We start from the raw sequence: 11,283 nt of genomic DNA, 5'->3' as shown, positions 1-11,283 counted from the left end.
ATCACAAAAACAATATGTAATTATATATGTGTTTTCCGATGGTCTTAGGCGACCCCTGTGAAAGGGTCATTCGACCCCCAAAGCGTCGCGACCCATAGGTTGAGAACCGCTGCTCTAACACATTGTGCTATGAAAGCAGCCAGACACCAAAGACTGTATGAAACTCTACGGGGAAAGTCTAATCTACAGAGACAGAAAGATCAGTAGTTGCCTGGGACCAGGGGTGGGTGGGGCTGACCAGAAAGGGGCACGAGGGAGCCTTTTGGACTGATGGTTCCCTAGGTACATATCCTTCTCATTACTGACCTGTACACTTGAAACGATGGGTTTGTTTTAGTATATGTTTTATAGCTCAATAAAGATGACTAAAAAGAAAACCTCTGCGAGACCTGTCCTGACTCCTTGCCTTTCCCTGCCACCTGCACCCTCAGACTGAGCCCTGGGCCCTCTGGGGCTCACCCTGTAACCGCCTGTACCTCTGCTGAAATAGAAGCACATTGAAGGCAGGGACTGTGATGAATTCAGCTCTAACTTCTCCAATAAATACTTGAATGAATGGACAAAAATGTCATCGTCTATTAATTCTAGAAGCTTCCTGGAGATGACTTGCTTTGAAGGGTGCACAGACGCCCACGCAGTCTGTCTGTATGCATCTCCTTTCCTAGGCTGGGAGCCTGCGGGAGGCCGGGGCCGAGTGCCATTTGGGCATCTTTGTGTCTGCAGTGCTATCAAACCTGTGTAAGGCCTGCACTGCTGGCTTTCCCCTCTACTATGGCCTAAGGCCCCTCGCCCCACAATCCATGGGCGAACCCCTCCTATTCCTTCTCCTCCCTGTACCCTCACCCTCTGGACAAGGGCGGTCAGTGAACTTCAGGCCTGGGCCATGAGGTTTGCATCCAGGAGTGAGACATGGATTCCTGGGCTGTTTCTCAGAGCCACTGAGTCAGGCTCACTCACCTCCGGCCAGCGGGTTAGAGTTCTGTATGCTCAAGGGGATTCGGACACTCACCGGCTAAGAATCACAAGACCATCCCCATCCCAGGGGCTCTCCCTCCTCCCCTGGATGGGGGTGTGGGTCCTGAGCACACCCTGACTGACCTGGTACAGGGGCTACTGACACTGGGCAGAGGGGGCTGGGGGGCAGGCGAGGGCTCTGTGTGTGTGTGTCTTTGACACACCCTCCTTCCTCCCATGCAAGCCGAGGAGGCTGCATGAGGCACAGGGATTCCTGGCACCCCTAGACGCCAGAAGCTGTCTGGAAAAGGAGAACCCGGGTGAGCAAGGTCCAGAGCGTCTCTCAGGGAGGGACTTGGGGGACCGGACAGGAAATAGCAAAGTGAGATTCATCTTGGAAAAAATGTCAGGAACACACATCTGCAGTGAGAGAGGGGAGAGAATCAGAGCATTTGGGGCCTGGACAGAAATCCCCTACCCCAGGGACCCGGGAATGGGCCCTCCCCATGCCCGACTGCCCTTGCTTGCAGCCCTCTCTCCAGGACCCAAGGCTCTGGGGTCAACCGGGGCCTGCAGCAAGGGCCAAGCCAGCAAGAGCAGAGACTTCACTTGTGCAAAGCTGAAGATCAAACGGTTCTAGCAGCTGCACTTCACATCTGGGAGGGGAGAAGGAGCCAGGCCGAAAAGAGGCTTCGGAAAGAGCCCAAGGAAACCCGAGACTTGCCCATAGAAGGGAACCTGGATTCAGACCTGAGAAGTCCAGGGTCTACTTGGGGGATAAAAGGAGCTAATTTATTGGGCACTTACTATGCGCCAGGCACTCCTTTAGGACTTTTATGTGTTAACTCTGGTTACAGGTGTTAATCAGCCCCACTGTAAAGATGGGGGAAAGAAGCAGTCAGGTCACCTGCTTGAAGACCTGGGTGGTAGAGCTGGGATCGGAACCCTAAGCTCTTACCATTGCACCACACTGCCTCTGTAACCAGGGCTGTGCAATGAGCCCAACTCACCGAGAGGTCACTGAGAGTCACTCCTGCAAAGCCTCTCAACCACACTGCATTTCCGTTTGCAGAGCATTTCCTAGGCCTGTGCCATTTGACCCTGACAATGGCCCCCTGAAGTGGCTGAGCAGATGTGAATGGCCCCCTTTCACAGGGGAGGAAATTTGCCCAAGATCAGAGCCAGGACCCCAAGCGCCCTGCTCATCAGGAAAGGAGGTAGGGCTGGGCTGGGCAGGGCTGGGCCGGGAAGCCCAGGGCGAACTGGTCTCCATCCCCAACCTAACCTGCTCCCAGGTTGGATCCCAGGAAGCTGGCATCGGCCTGGGCCCATGCAACGGTGCCTCAGGTCCCAAGGAGGGCCCTCCGAGACTTCAAGGTCAAAGGCAGAAATAGAACCCAGGGTTCCTGCCTGCCGGCACGCCTCAGACTGCAACTTCCTCCCAGAGGAACCCGGTACTTCAGGCATGCACTGGGGAAGGATGGTGGGCCAGAGAGGAAGGAGCCAGGCAGAGGAGGATATTCCAGACCCCGCAGGTTCCTGTGGGGGAAATGGGGCAGCTGACTCATACAGGCCAAGGTCAGAGGACCGTTCTAGTGAGCCGAGAACAACTGTTTAGAACGGGGGTGTAGGTAGGGTGACCCCCCAATGAGCATAGGGGGGCTTGGGGTGGGAACTGTAACAGATAGACAGGGGACCTCAGGGAAGCACCCGCTCCGTGAGGCTGGGCGTGTCCAGGCCTCCTGGCGAGGATGTGGGTGCACACAGAACTCCAGGTCCAAGTCCTACAGAGGCCCTTGGGGGCAAGGGACAGGGGCTGGGCCCTCTCGTGGCCTGAGTGAGGATGCAGAGGGAGGCGAGGATGGCAGGGGAGAGCGTGGAGGTGAGGTCAAGCCATTAGAGAAGGGTACAAAAGTTAGAGAAGGTTTGGGGTGCAAGGAGAGGTATAGATCCAGAGATAGGGAATAGGTTTTAAAAGGAGTTTACGAGGACTGAGGGTCTTGCAATGGATACGTGTATAGATAAGAATTTCCGGAGCTGCTAAACCAGAGCTGTAGGACGATGGCGCACAGTGCAACGACGACAATAAGAACGGTCAGATGCATCGCATTCTCCCGTTCTCAGCTGGAAAATCAAAAACGGGTTGAAAATTTCAGTAACCTCTTATGTCTGTTCCGTTTGTACGGTTATGAGAAAATGTTATCACTCTCAAACTGGTTCTCAGAAAACTATATTGTGTAAAAATGTGTTTCTTTTTTGTTTGTTTTTTGATTTCAGAAAGAAGGGAGAGGAAGAGAGATAGAAACATCAATGATGAGAGGGAATCATTGACTGGCTGCCTGCTGCACGCCCCCCTCTAGGGACCAAGCCTCTGACCAGAATCGAACCTGGGACCCTTCAGTCTGGAGGACAACGCTCTAACCACTGGGAAACCCGGCTAGGGCTGTGTTTCTTTTACCTATGTAACTTTAGTATACATTACATTATCTAAGCATTCATTAGATAGTCATATAATAAAGAATAACAATAAGGAAAAAGAAGAAAAAAAAAGAAGGGTCAGACTGCATGGAGGGCTTTCTCCACCCCAGGCCCCCTGTTCATCCTCAGCAGCCGGGAGGGTTGGCACTGCAGGGCCACTATCCCTCATTTGCAATAAGGGAAATCCAAGGCACTTGCTCTGAAAACCAAGAGTGTTTTTTTTTGTGTGTTGTTTTTTTTCTGTTCTGTTCAGCCCCCTTTAGCGCTCACAGCCCAAGGGTAAGGAGGCTGGGCAATGGTTTGAGGCTGCAGCTTCCTCTGGCATGGAGTGTGTGTTTTTTTAAATAAGTTTATAACAAGTTCATTTGCTACCAAGTCCTGACCTGAACTGACATGAAGCTATTAATAGCTTATTCACTCCGCTTCAGGTGAACAGTCGTACATTTTGCTGCAGCAATAGTGGTGTGTTTTATTGTGGGGTGTTGCCCCAGATTCTATTGATGTCACATCACAGCTGGCGTGTGCTCTATGTCACCTTTCTCAGGTTTGAAAACTTCTGAATTCCAAAACACATCTGACCTCAAGGATTTCAACTGAGAGACTAAGCTTGTCCTGTTATTTCCATTTTGTAGGTGAGGGAACGGATGCCCAGAAGGGTCATCTGAGTAAATGGGGTTAAAGTCTGTGAAGCACTCAGCATGGTACCTGTCTACAGTGAGGGCTCAATGAACATTAGAAGTAGTAGCACACAGTGGGTACGGGGTAGAGGTGAGGGGTGAGGGGGGCATGGGTGTGGGGTGTGGGCTCAGGCCTGGGGTCAGCCTCCAGGTGTGGGAGGAAGGGAGGGGTGTGGCTCAGCTGCCCAGGCCCTGGGCTGGCGAACAGGCAGGGCACTGACTGGGGGTAACAACAAAGCTTCGTTCCAAGGCTCAAGTTGTCTGCCTGCCCTGAGGCCAACTCTAAAATGACCGCTGAGCACTTCAACTTCAGACTTCTCCAGAGACATTCTTCACATGCCTTGGGCAGCCAGCCCACCCTCCCCTCCATGGCCCAGGCCTGAGGCTGAGCCCCCTACCGCCCCCGCAGCTGGGCAGAAGGTCTAAGCGCTGCAGTCCCTAGGGTAGCTGCAGCTGCCCAGGGCAAGGCTCCAGGCATCTGGGCTGGAGTGAGCTCACCCCATCGAAATCCACAGACAGTGTGGGGGTGGGGACAAACGGGCCCCTGCCTGCCCACCTGCGTCCTGCCTGCACAGACTCTGCCTCGGTGGCCCCTCCCCTGTGCCTGGCACAGGAACCAGCAGACGCTGTGACCCACAGACCCCAATTCTCTGGGAACTGAACCCAGTCAAGTCCCCCCACCCTTCTCTCTGATGCAGGCTCCCAGGTAACCCCACGGTGATCTCTCTATTCTGTTACAACCCAGGCCCCAGCGATAGGGTCAAGGTGCCCTGCTCCACCCACAAGCCATGGTACCCTGTCCATGGACAGCAAACGGCAAAAAGGAAGGAATCTGTTGGGGCAGCACTTTGTGGTACAAACTGCCAGGGGCAGGAGAGCCAGACACAAAGGCCAAAAGGCCTTTAATCCCCTGGCGGCCTGAGGGGCGCCCGGCCGGAAAGAAGGTGGCCACAGCTGCCGCTGGCATGCCTGCACTGCCCGTGCCACTCGGGAGGCCTGCCAGCTCTCCACACTCAGCTCCCAAGATGGCAGCACCTCCCCAGCCAGTTGGCCAGGAAGGATGGTGATCCCCAAAATAAGAAGGGCTGAGGCTCAGGTGCTCCTGCTGAGATAAGGTCTTTGTGGGTGCAGGTGCTACGTTCTGTGCAAGGCTTATAGCTCACGCAAATCCACAGCCTCCTGAGGCAGACACACTGGCGCTCACAGATTTTACAGATAAGAACCCAAGGCTCGGAGAGGTGAAGGCCACACAGCGAAGGCAACAGGAATCCAGTCTGAACGCAGAGCCCTCTCTCCTGGCGTTGGCTAGCTCGGAGGCTCTGACCGCTGCCATCTAAACTCACACCAAGGCCTAGGACCCGGAAAGACTGCATTCCAGCCAGGGCCTCGGGGAACACCGCGGGCCCATTAGGGCCTTTGACAGAGACCACCGGAGCCAGAAGCTGGGGTGTGGGATTCCTTGTCCCAGCTCTGCCCCGAACTCACCATGTGGCCTTTGACAAACTCCCTGTCACTTCCCTTTTAGCAAATGGCAGCGAGCCCCTATGATATGTGCTAGGCTTCCCCACCACCTGTCCCTGTCAACCTGCAGAGAAAGTACCAGGAAGGCGGTGATTTTCATGTGTTTTGATCTTTGCTGCATCTCTGGAACAGACAACACATACTAGGTGTTCAGTTAGTATCTGCGGACACACAGACTGAATGATCGAATGAACAAACTTGGAATGAGGGGTGAGCTGCTTTGGGAAGCACAGCCAAGAAACTGAGCCACCCGTCCCTGTCAACCTGCAGAGAAAGTACCAGGAAGGCGGTGATTTTCATGTGTTTTGATCTTTGCTGCATCTCTGGAACAGACAACACATACTAGGTGTTCAGTTAGTATCTGCGGACACACAGACTGAATGATCGAATGAACAAACTTGGAATGAGGGGTGAGCTGCTTTGGGAAGCACGGCCGAGAAACTGAGTCTGTCCAGCCCTTTCCCAGGTGGGCCTGACATGGTCTCTGCTTTGAACGTCCCTCTACGGTAGCTGGGGTGTGCACCCTAATAGGTCTGCTCCTGCCATGGCCGAGCAAGAGCACTTTATCCCCCAGGCCCAGAGAGATGCGGCCAGGGATGCAGAGGGCAGATTCTGCTCATACACCCTGACTCCAGGCCGCCTCGGCCACTTTCTAGCAGGGCGACCTCAGCTTTCTCATGTTAAAAAATAAAAATAAAAAATGGATAATCAACCAGACCTGCCCAATCAGGTTTAAGTCACTCTGAGCTTTACTTATCGAGCATCTACTATGTGCTGGGCCCTGGGAACAAAACTGGGAAGTAGACCAATGGTTCTCAACCTCCTGGCCCTTTAAATACAGTTCCTCATGTTGTGACCCAACCATAAAATTATTTTCATTGCTACTTCATAACTGTAATGTTGCTACTGTTATGAATCGTACTGTAAATATCTGATATGCAGGATGGTCTTAGGCGACCCCTGTGAAAGGGTCGTTCGACCGCCAAAGGGGTCGCGACCCACAGGTTGAGAATCGCTGAAGTAGACAGACACACGGAGAGCTCTGAAAAGGAAGGATGGGGGCTGGGAAAGCCCAGGAGAGGGTCCCCCACTTAGTGAAGCAGGTGGAAGTTTGGGGAATGTTTCGCAGAGGGAGTGGCAATTCGGCTGGGTCTGAGCGATGATTTCACCTAAGTAGGGTAAAGAAGGGGAAGAAGTGTACACCGGGCAGAAGGAAGGGCACGTGCCAAGGCCCAGAGGTGGGACAGTGCACGGCACAGTCAAGAGGCTGGAAGTTTGGTGCCATGGGACATGGTGTGCCAGGTGGCAGAGGATCAAAGGGACGAGCTCTGAATGGTCTTTTCACTTAGAGAGCAGTGCCCCTTGGCCATGCTGTTGTCATGCTGCTCACCAGAACCCAATTCTCTCAGTCTCCCCTCCCCCTCGCCCGCGAAGTCCACGCACTCTCCTGCCCCCACAGACACCCTAAGAATGGGCCTCCCCTGGTGCAGGAAGCCACCGGGAAATGACCCTGCCTCACCCGTTTGCCAGGTGCCGCTGAGGCGGTGGAGGTGGCCAAGCGGGAACAGCTTCCTGCCTGGGCTGCCCAGCAAGAAGATCCCCAGGGGTTGAATATTATCCGCTAAACACTGTTGGTGCCAACAGTGCCCGCGGCGTTCACGTGCCTGCCTCCTGCCGGAGGCCTGGCTGGTTCTCAGGTTCTCTGGCTCCCGGGTGGTCCTGCTATGGGCCTTCAAGGCCACACCAACCTGGTTGGGCCTGCCCATGCCCACCAGGGTCATTGCCCACAGGCTTCATGATGCCCCTAGCATACTGCCAGGCCTATGGGAGGATGGGAGAAATATTCCACAAAATTTTCTTGAAATGAAATGCCACTTTTGACAATGACCACTTCCTGAACCTACTAGGTTAGGCCTTTCCATTGCTTTTGACTCAGCAAAGGATTAGAAGAAAAGCCCCTATTATGGCCAACCAGGTCCTGTGTGATCTGCCTACACACACGCATACACCTACACACACCTCTCCAACCTCCTCTCCCACTGCGCTCTCCCACCATCTGCCATATTTATCTCAAACACAGCCCCCTCCCACCTCAGGGCCTTTGCACTTGCTGTATTCCCTGCCTGGGACATGCCCCCCACATATGCTCACCCCTTCTCTTCCTCCAGTTTCTGCTCTTCCTCTAGATGTCACCTTTACAGAGGCCCACCCTGATCACATTCCAGGTCCAGAATCTATGATAGGTAACTGTCTGTCACTTCCTTACCCTGCTTCATGGCACCTCACTATCTACATTCAACCTATATTTACATGTTTATCTGCTTATCATCTGTCTTCCCTACTAGAACATCAGCTCACGAAGGCAGAGACTTTGTCCACTTTGCTCACCGCTGTCTCCCCGTTACCTAAAGGCATCTGGCATACAGTGGATGCTCAACAATATTTGTTAAATTAGTCGATGAATGGGGTTTACAAATGAAGACACAGAGGCTCAGAAAGGTGACTTGCTCCCAGTCACAGAGTTGGAAGAGCTGAGACTGGAAGCCTGACCTGGAAACCCTATACTACCTGGGCCGTCCTCCTGCCATCTCTGGGGAGACAAACAGCCCATGGCCACTGAAGAGAAACCTGCCCACTGCCCAGACCAGCATCCCAGGGAGCGGGCAGGGGTCTCAGAGGCGAGCTGGGCCACAGCTCCAGCCCCAGGGCCTTGCACAAGGCAGCCAGGCAGCCAAGCCTCCGTGGCTCCGCTCCTGCCTGCTCCCGTGGGCATCGGCAACAGGAAAAAACAGACTGGACCGGCAACCCAGCAGCTGTGGCCAAGGAGGCCAGCTCCCCAGGTCCCCCAGGGCTTTCCCCATCTGCTTCCTGGAGGCGGAGGAAGTTGGCGGGCAGGGCCGAGCCCGTGGTTGACCAAAGGCCTGTGGGCAACAGACCTAGAAATAAGAAGGAGGCCTCTTCCTTTTGCAGTGCCCTCTCCCCTTTCCTCATGACGAATGTCCATCCCAGGCACAGTAACTCTGGGTGGAAATAGGTATGGGGGAGGGTCCTACAGACAAACACATCTGGGAAAGGCTGATTACACAAAGCGGAGCTGGTTCCCTAAGTCCTAATGTCTCTAACACCACGATGAGGGAACGGGGTGACCGGCGTTTCCCAAACTTGCTTAACTTGGAAGCCTTTCTTCATGCAGAGCTCATGGGACTAGGGTTCTACAGAACACACTTTGGGAACACCCACCCCAACATACACCTTTCCTTCCACTCGCTGCCAACTAGCTCTCCCTCAGGAAGGCTTTGAATGTAAAGAAACGGCCCACCACCACTGGGGTCTTGAAAAGGCGGTTCTCGAAGACAGAAAAGCCCATGGCATGAAGTGCTGCTGGAGAAAAAGCCGTCTAGGTGACAGGCTAGCTGGTGGCAGGAGGGGTACGCCCTCTCCTCCGGGGGACCCTGTCAGAGTCTGAGGAAACCCAGGCAGGAGCTGCTCCTTCCCTTGCTGGCCAGCAGCTGGCCCTCTCAGGTGATGAGTCCGTCAGAGGGACAGAGAGGTGGCCCAGCGCCTGGTCACTCCTGATCCCCTGGGACCATACAGAAGGTCCCAAGTCCTGGGGTGGGGGTGAGGGGAGCTGAGTGTTCTAAGGGAGAGTTCAGCGGAGGGGCTGGGGATTGCTGACAGGGTGGGGGTCGGGGGAGAGCAGCGAAGGGGTGAAGCCCCTCTGGGCAGCAGGGTATGTGCAGGAGGCAGCTGATCGATGTTTCTCTCTCATCGATGTTTCTAGCTATCTCTCTCCCTTCCTCTCTGTGAAAAATCAATAAAATATATTAAAAAAAAAAAAAAAGAACTGGCTTCCAGCTCACCTTGCTGTCTTGGGCAAGTCCCTTTCCCTCTCTGGGCCTCAGACTCCCTCTGTCAAATGACAAAGTAGAGATCTCAGGTTCCCAGTCTGTCCTCAGCGGCCCGGGGGGCTACTTTAGAGTGGCAGACAGCAGGTTTGACCCCCTCCCCCTCAAATACTCACTACAATGAACAGAAATCTACCTTTTTTTACTTTTTACATTCTGATCATCTACATAATATGTCTTGTTCAGCCCCTGGTTAGCTGTGAGGCTGTGAGCAAGTCGTTTCACCTCTCTGGTGCTTCCATTTCCTCATCTGTAAAATGGGCATGATAATTAATATTAATAGTATCTCCCTCATAGGGTTGTTGTGAGGATTCAATAAAAATGTAATAAGCTACAAATAGTATTAGCACACGATGAGTGCTCTGTGTTTGCTATTATTTGTCAAAATATTATAGTAGTTAATCAAAATACTATTATTTTTATTGAAGTAGGGTTTCACCGCTCAATAATAGTAAGTTAGAAAGCTCTCAATTTAGATGATTCCAAAGGTTCCTTCTGGCTATGACATTTTAGGACACTGAAATTCTGAAACAACAGGATTCTACAATTCTAGGCTGTGACTCCAACCAGCAGAGAGGGCAGGGCTATCGGACGGAATTACAAAGTCAGAAGCAGCGTAAGAAGCAGATTGAAGGGAACTGACCAGCTCAGGGTTGCCTCCACCGTCATCTGTCTATGTCTACCTCCCCCACCACCCTGTTCCAAGAAGACTCTAAGCAGCTTACAAAAATGTACACATAAAAGCAAGAGAACATCAACTGGACATACATAAGAAAAACTCGGGTAGGGCCACAGATGGAGCCTGGAGTGAGGTGAGGAGACAAAGTATGTGCCAGAGGCTAGAGGTCTGGGAAAGCCAGGACTCACTTGGCTCTGAGCTTTCTGGTGGCCAACGGGAAGACGGAAGCCTGACCAGTCCCTGGAGTCCACATCCCATGAGGTAGAAACAAACCGGTTGCTTAGAAGAAGCACAACTATTCCTGAGGCGAGAGCAGGGAACATCCCAAGGGGAAAGGTTTGTCTGGTGCCCTTCCTTGCCCTTGCCAGTGGGGCCAGCCTCCCCTAGGAGTCCACTGACCACGAGCCTCTGAGGCTGCACTCAGGGTCAGAGTCTACAGCAGGGGTCCTCAAACTACGGCCCGCGGGCCACATGCAAATACAAATATTGTATTTGTTCCCGTTTTGTTTTTTTACTTCAAAATAAGATATGTGCAGTGTGCATAGGAATTTGTTCATAGTTTTTTTTAAAACTATAGTCCGGCCCTCCAACAGTCTGATGGACAGTGAACTGGCCCCCTGTTTAAAAAGTTTGAGGACCCCTGGTCTACAGCATTCAAAGATCCAGGACCCTGGAATGGCGGTCCAGGCAGCGCCCCAGCATCCTTGGTCTGGGCAGGATTACCCATCCCTCCCCAAGCCTGAACACAGCCAGTGCCCAAAATAGCCAGAGCAGGAGAGGGTGCCAGGAAGCCCCGGGCAGGACCTGGGTAGGCCCGCCCACAGCAGAGGGCCCAGTGGGCCAATGAACACATCCCTGGCACACAAAGGAGCACCTTCACTAGGAAACAGGGCCCTCCCTGGGAGCCTCCCACCCACCACGCTCCCCCTCAGCCACACGTTGCTCACGCAGAACCCAGGCAGCTGCTCCACCCTTCCCACAAGGCGGGCCTTCCTGCAGGAGCCAAATGGAAAAGTCTTCGAAGAAACACCACCCATAGGCAACTGCCAGCCCCCACCCCCAGGATTAG

Source organism: Myotis davidii, unplaced genomic scaffold (assembly GCF_000327345.1).
Source record: "Myotis davidii unplaced genomic scaffold, ASM32734v1 scaffold149, whole genome shotgun sequence".
NCBI classification, from domain to species: domain Eukaryota; kingdom Metazoa; phylum Chordata; class Mammalia; order Chiroptera; family Vespertilionidae; genus Myotis; species Myotis davidii.
This window is presented reverse-complemented; position numbering follows the sequence as displayed.